This window comes from Podarcis cretensis (assembly GCF_951804945.1).
Source record: "Podarcis cretensis genome assembly, chromosome: 8".
NCBI lineage: Eukaryota > Metazoa > Chordata > Lepidosauria > Squamata > Lacertidae > Podarcis > Podarcis cretensis.
The window spans coordinates 92,391,807-92,398,667 of NC_137177.1; the positions used below are offsets into that span (position 1 = coordinate 92,391,807).

General features: G+C 41.8%; 1 long non-coding RNA gene across 2 annotated transcripts; it reads right to left on the bottom strand.

Annotated features, from left to right (window-relative positions):
* Positions 1-4,465: 4,465 nt before the first annotated feature.
* On the bottom strand, positions 4,466-6,854 carry LOC307223191. Of its 2 annotated transcripts, none has more exons than XR_013842018.1 (2): positions 6,016-6,854; positions 4,466-5,562 (listed from the first exon to the last, which is right to left on the bottom strand). It is a non-coding gene; the product is annotated as an uncharacterized lncRNA (long non-coding RNA). The 2 variants fall into 2 exon arrangements; XR_013842019.1 differs by having other exon boundaries at positions 5,941-6,854.
* Between the last annotated feature and the right edge of the window lie 7 nt (positions 6,855-6,861).

Consider the following 6,861-nt stretch of genomic DNA (forward strand, 5'->3'; position numbering starts at 1 on the left):
GGGATGGGGGTAGGCCAAGGTTTTGAAAACGGTATAGGTGCAATATATTCTCAACAAAAGGCCAAATTAATTGTAAATAACGTGGTAACAGAAGAAATACCTATAGAAAAAGGTACACGACAGGGTTGCCCAATATCCCCTTTGCTTTTTATATCAGTCCTGGAGGTTTTGTTAAATATGATCAGAAAGGACCAGTTGGTTAAAGGAGTTCAGGTCGGAGTTAGACATTATAAATTAAGAGCATTTGCAGATGATCTAGTATTGACCTTGCAACAGCCAGACACTAGTACTAAAAGAGTATTAGAACTAATTGAAATATTTGGTCGAGTAGCAGGTTTTAAATTGAATAGACAAAAAATGAAAGTGTTGGAAAAAAAATTTAACAATGGAAGAAAGAGAGAGTTTTCAGAAAGAAACAGGCTTGGAAATAACAAAAAGGGTAAAATACCTGGGGGTAAACTTAACATCCAAGAATGTGAACTTATTTAAGGATAATTATGAAAAATGTTGGTCAGAAGTTAAAAAGGATCTGGAAATATGGTCAAGGTTGAAACTTTCCTTGTTAGGCCGAATCGCTATTATTAAGATGAATGTATTGCCTAGAATGCTGTTCTTATTCCAGACGTTGCAGATTGTGGACAAGATGGACTGTTTCAAGAAGTGGCAGAAAGACATATCAAAATTTGTCTGGCAGGGCAAAAAGCCCAGAATTAAATTTAAGATTTTAACTGATGCAAAGGATAGAGGGGGGTTTGCCCTGCCGGACTTAAGACTTTATTATGAATCAGCAGCTTTCTGCTGGTTGAAACACTGGCTACTTCTTGAGAACACTGACATTTTGGATCTGGAAGGGTACGACAATAGTTTTGGTTGGCATGCATACTTATGGTACGACAAGGTAAAGGTGTATAAAAGCTTTAAAAACCATATTGTAAGGAAAGCATTGTATAACGTTTGGATTAGATACAAAGATTTGTTGGAAAGTAAAACCCCTAGGTGGGTGTCACCAATGGAAGCTAGGGAAGTAAAGAAGCTTAATATGGATTCTAAATGGCCAAAATATCATGAGATTTTAGAATACGATGGTGAAAGGGTGAAACTTCAGAGTTATGAGAAACTAAAGCCTAAGGTTCGAGACTGGTTGCATTACCATCAGATAAATGAGACGTTTAAACAGGACAGGAAAATAGGATTTCAGAAAGAGAAGTCAAAACTAGAAACAGAATTGTTGGAACCCAATACTAAGAACTTATCAAAAATGTATAACTTGCTGTTAAAATGGAATACACAGGATGAAATGGTGAAATCAGCTATGATTAAATGGGCACAAGATATCGGTCATGATATTATGTTTGCTGACTGGGAACAGTTATGGACCACCGGTATTAAATTTACTGCATGTAATGCCTTAAAAGAAAATATTATGAAAATGATCTACCGGTGGTACATGACCCCAGTCAAGCTTGCAAAAATATATCATTTGCCTAATAATAAGTGTTGGAAATGTAATGAGACTGAAGGCACTTTCTACCACCTTTGGTGGACCTGCCCAAAGGTTAAAGCTTTCTGGGAAATGATCTATAATGAAATTAAGAAGGTCCTTAAGTGGACTTTTCCTAAGAAACCAGAGGCTTTCCTCTTGGGCATGGTGGGCCAAGTGGTGTCAAGGAAGGACAGGATTTTCTTTATGTATGCCACTACAGCAGCAAGAATTCTACTGGCAAAGTATTGGAAGACGCAAGAACTACCTACTCTGGAAGAATGGCAAACAAAGGTGATTGACTTTATGGGACTGGCCGAGATGACGGGCAGAATCCGGGACCAGGGGAAAGAGACAATGGAAGAGGACTGGAAGAAATTCAAAATATATCTTAAAAATAATTGTAAAATTGAGGAGTGTTAAGATGTCAGGGGGTAAGAAGTAAAGAATTGCAGCAGTAAACAGAAAATTTAAGAATTTCTTTTTATGAAAGGGAATTAGGACAATGGACCTAAGGGTTGCTAAAGAACCATTAAACAAGGATGCAGGGATGGGGAGGTATGGGGAAGTCAAAGAAAGAAGGGTATGAACTGAAGAGCTTGAAGTTGTACTGCTTTATATTGTTCTTTATTATTTGTGTGGAAAATTAATAAAAATTATTATAAAAAAAAAAAGAGAATTCCTGGAGAACAGGCGAAGTCCCGGCAGACTTTGTTGTTGTTGTTTAGCCGTTTAGTCGTGTCCGACTCTTCGTGACCCCATGGACCAGAGAAGCCAGGCACTCCTGTCCTCCACTGCCCCCCGCAGCTTGGTCAGACTCATGCTGGTAACCTCGAAAACACTATCCAACCATCTCATCCTCTGTCGCCCCCTTCTCCTTGTGCCCTCCATCTTTCCCAACATCAGGGTCTTCTCCAGGCAGACTGGAGGAGGGCAAATGTTGTCCCTATTTTCAAAAAGGGGAAAAGAGAGGACCCAAATAATTACTGCCCAGTCAGTCTGACATCAATACCAGGGAAGATTCTGGAGCAGATCATTAAGCAAACAGTCTGTGAGCACCTAGAAAGGAATACTGTGATCACCAATAGTCAGCATGGATTTCTGAAAAATAAGTCATGTCAGACTAACCTGATCTCGTTTTTTGACAGAATTACAACCCTGGTAGATGAAGGGAACGCAGTGGATGTAGCCTACCTTGATTTCAGCGAGGCATTTGACAAGGTGCCCCATGATATTCTTGTAAAGAAGCTGGTAAAATGCGGACTTGACTATGCTACCACTCAGTGGATTTGTAACGGGCTGACTGACCGAACCCAAAGGGTGCTCATCAATGGTTCCTCTTCATCCTGGAGAAGTGGGGTGCCACAGGGTTCTGTCTTGGGCCCGGTCTTATTCAACATCTTTATCAACGACTTGGATGATGGACTCAAGGGCATCCTGATCAAATTTGCAGATGACACCAAACTGGGAGGGGTGGCTAACACCCCAGAGGACAGGATCACACTTCAGAACGACCTTGACAGATTAGAGAACTGGGCCAAAACAAACAAGATGAATTTTAACAGGGAGAAATGTAAAGTATTGCACTTGGGCAAAAAAAATGAGAGGCACAAATACAAGATGGGTGACACCTGGCTTGAGAGCAGTACTTGTGAAAAGGATCTAGGAGTCTTGGTTGACCACAAACTTGACATGAGCCAACAGTGTGACGCGGCAGCTAAAAAAGCCAATGCAATTCTGGGCTGCATCAATAGGAGTATTGCATCTAGATCAAGGGAAGTAATAGTGCCACTGTATTCTGCTCTGGTCAGACCTCACCTGGAGTATTGTGTCCAGTTCTGGGCACCACAGTTCAAGGACACTGACAAACTGGAACGTGTCCAGAGGAGGGCAACCAAAATGGTCAAAGGCCTGGAAACGATGCCTTATGAGGAACGGCTAAGGGAGCTGGGCATGTTTAGCCTGGAGAAGAGGAGGTCAAGGGGTGATATGATAGCCATGTTCAAATATATAAAAGGATGTCACATAGAGGAGGGAGAAAGGTTGTTTTCTGCTGCTCCAGAGAAGCGGACACGGAGCAATGGATCCAAACTACAAGAAAGAAGATTCCACCTAAACATTAGGAAGAACTTCCTGACAGTAAGAGCTGTTTGACAGTGGAATTTGCTGCCAAGGAGTGTGGTGGAGTCTCCTTCTTTGGAGGTCTTTAAGCAGAGGCTTGACAACCATATGTCAGGAGTGCTCCGATGGGGTTTCCTGCTTGGCAGGGGGTTGGACTCGATGGCCCTTGTGGTCTCTTCCAACTCTATGATTCTATTTTTGTTGGTGTGATAAGCTGTCATGGTGTGTATATGGAAAGTTGGCATATAAACAATTTAACTGAATAAATAATAATGGGGGGGGGGATATTCCCACCCTGTGCATGTCAGGCAGAGGCTGAGAGTTTTATGTCACCTCTGATGTGAGGTGAAAGTCAGGGGCTCCCAATTCCCAGCTCTGCCCCTTATCTGGCAGGGTGATATAGTGGGCAGAGCACCACACTAAAACCTGGGAGACCAGAGTTCAAATCCCCACCTAGTCATTAGGGCTATTCATAAAAAACTTTTTTTGAAAATGTCTGCTCCAAAGGTCTTATCTTACTGCAATAGGGATTATATACCGGTAGCTATATCTAAAACTTCATGCATATCAGTTAATATCTTGACCCTCCTTCACTGAATTGAAATTTCAGCCTTCATGACATAGGAAAACGGCCAAGTAAACAGCTATTTTCGTCACTTTATGACTAATTCAGCTTTATTTTGCAGAAATTGCATTTTTTTAAAAGAACAATAAAAGATACAGAATACAAATTGATATACCAGTACTTTTTTAAAAAAACAAACAAACCTTTTAATGATGATATTATTGACATTTAAATGCAAATATGACTCATACAAACCTACATCATTATTATTTCTACATTTAAGCAACTGGATACATGAATATTGAATACCAACTTTTATTATGACATAACTTAATACTAATAATGACATGTAAAGTTACATTTACATTACTTCAAGAACAAATAAAAAAATAAAGCTGTGAATGTGAACTATTTTTGGACAAAATCCTTCAATTCCTTTTTGGGTATTTGGCCCAATTCTCCATTGATGTCTTTATAGTTGCATCATGTCACTTCATACCAACTACATTCTGGCTTGCTTTTGTCACCTCCTTGACAGCTCTCTCCACCATTTATGTGTAACACTTAAATTTAGGTCTTAATAAGTCTTAAAAAATAAGTCTGAATTATTTGCAGGACAAATATCTTCCTCTATTGTTTCAACTTTATCTTCACCACAGTCACCAGTATCAACAATATCAACATTATCGGCAGCAACAATTTGAAAGTGAGATTCTCGTTGTTGTCATTCCTGTGCAACCCTGGTTCCCTCTGCTTTCTTACTTAACTCTTTCTGCTGTTGTTTCCTGGTAGCCTTTATCCACTGTACTATTTATGGTCATCTTCCGAATGGATCGCTGATCTTTGAGAAATTCTCTCTCTATCTTTGGCACATTCTCATTGTCAACAACTTCAAACAAACAGGAAATTCCTTTCAGAAACACATCTTTCTTATTTTTGAAGAAGTCTGAAAGATCATAGGGATTTGGACACTTTGGATTCTTATACCTTCTGGCAGCTGGTATTCTGATTATGCTTTGACGCTTTTCATACACTTTCAGAACATGGGCCTTAATTGTGTCTTTTCGGACTGTTGGTATGGATGCACGTTTGTAAACACTTTCAACTTTCGACACAACAATCTCTGCAATAATAGAATTGTCTGGTTCCTTTTTTGCAGAGTTTTCAATCATCCATTTTCGTTTCTCATGCAAGAAGCAATATCCAATTCTGTTGGAAGTACTCTCACAGGCAAATCGGCCGGCTGACCAAACACCAGTTGATCTGTAGATATTCTTGTGGGTATTGATGGTGAAGCTGCCATTATCTAATAGTCTATTGCTCTCACTCCTTAAATGTCTTTCACTTAATACAGACTGTCCTCAGACTCTTCAATCAAAATATTAGAGTTGCACACCTGTGAACAAGACAGAATATTAATATTTTGGGATATAAGAGAAAAACATATATTGAAAATAGCTGGGATAAAGGAAATCATATTCAGCATCTTGTTCTTAAAAAAATGCAATTCCTACAAAATAAAGCTGAATTGGTCATAAAGTGATGAAAATAGCTGTTTACTTGGCCGTTTTCCTATGTCATGAAGGCTGAAATTTTAATTCAGTAAAGGAGGGTCAAGATATTAACTGATATGCATGAAATTTTAGATATAGCTATATAATTCCAATTGTAGCAAGACCTTTGCAGCAGGTATTTTTAAAAAGTTTTTTTATGAACCACCCTACTAGCCATGAACCTCACTGTAATTGGGCCACTTGCTCTCTGCCTAACCTACCTCACAGGGTTGTTGTGGGAATAAATGGGGAGAAGCACATGTGCCCCCCTATTATTATTCCTGTAATAAAACGACCAGATACTTTTTCAGCTCACAGGATGCCCCACCAAGCATGTGTATGTATAGAAGGGTAGGATAGCAAGGCTGCAATGCGTTGCGCATTTTCCTGGGAGTAAGTCTCTCTCACTTGGTGCTACACCTGCGCTGGGCGCAGAGAGAGCCGTTTCCTCAGAAGGACCTTGGTGGGGCTTCCTTCCCCGGAAGAAGGCGCCGCAAGGGGAGCTGCTGCTGCTGCTGCTGCTGCTGCTACATTTCTACCCTGCCCTTCATCCAACCGAGGATCGCAGGGCGGCCACCAAGAGAGACAGTTAGGAGGGGCTCTGCCCGGCGCCCGCGCGGTCTCCCTCCTGCCTCAGGGGAACCTTGTTTGTGCAGTTTGGCGGGGGGGGGGGTGGAAGCGCCTCCTCCTGATGTCCTCCGTTTTCAGACGAAATAGAAGGCGCGACTGTCTGAATGGCGGGACTTAATGAGGTCCGCAGGCTAGAGACCCACCGAGCGCCCTCTTCCAGGAGGAGGGAAATAACGCCCCTCCCCCGCGCAGGCCGCCACCTCCATTTCTCTCTCTCCTCGCAAACAAACAAGCAGGGGAGGGGGAGACAATATGGGCGGGAAACTCTCCTTCTTCCCGATTGGTTCAAAGTGCTGTTACTCAGTTGATACCGCCTCCTGTACGACCGCTTTTGTCGTTTACTGGTCAAAAGGGTAGTCACTCCACACTCTTCCCTCCTACGCGGAGCGACGCCTCGTTCCGCCCCCTTCGCTTTCTACGTGCCGTGTGCAAAGGAAGAGGGGATGGGGGGGGTTGATGATTGTAAAAAAAAACACAAACCAGCCGTTAAGCGGCCCGCGGGGCGGAGCTTA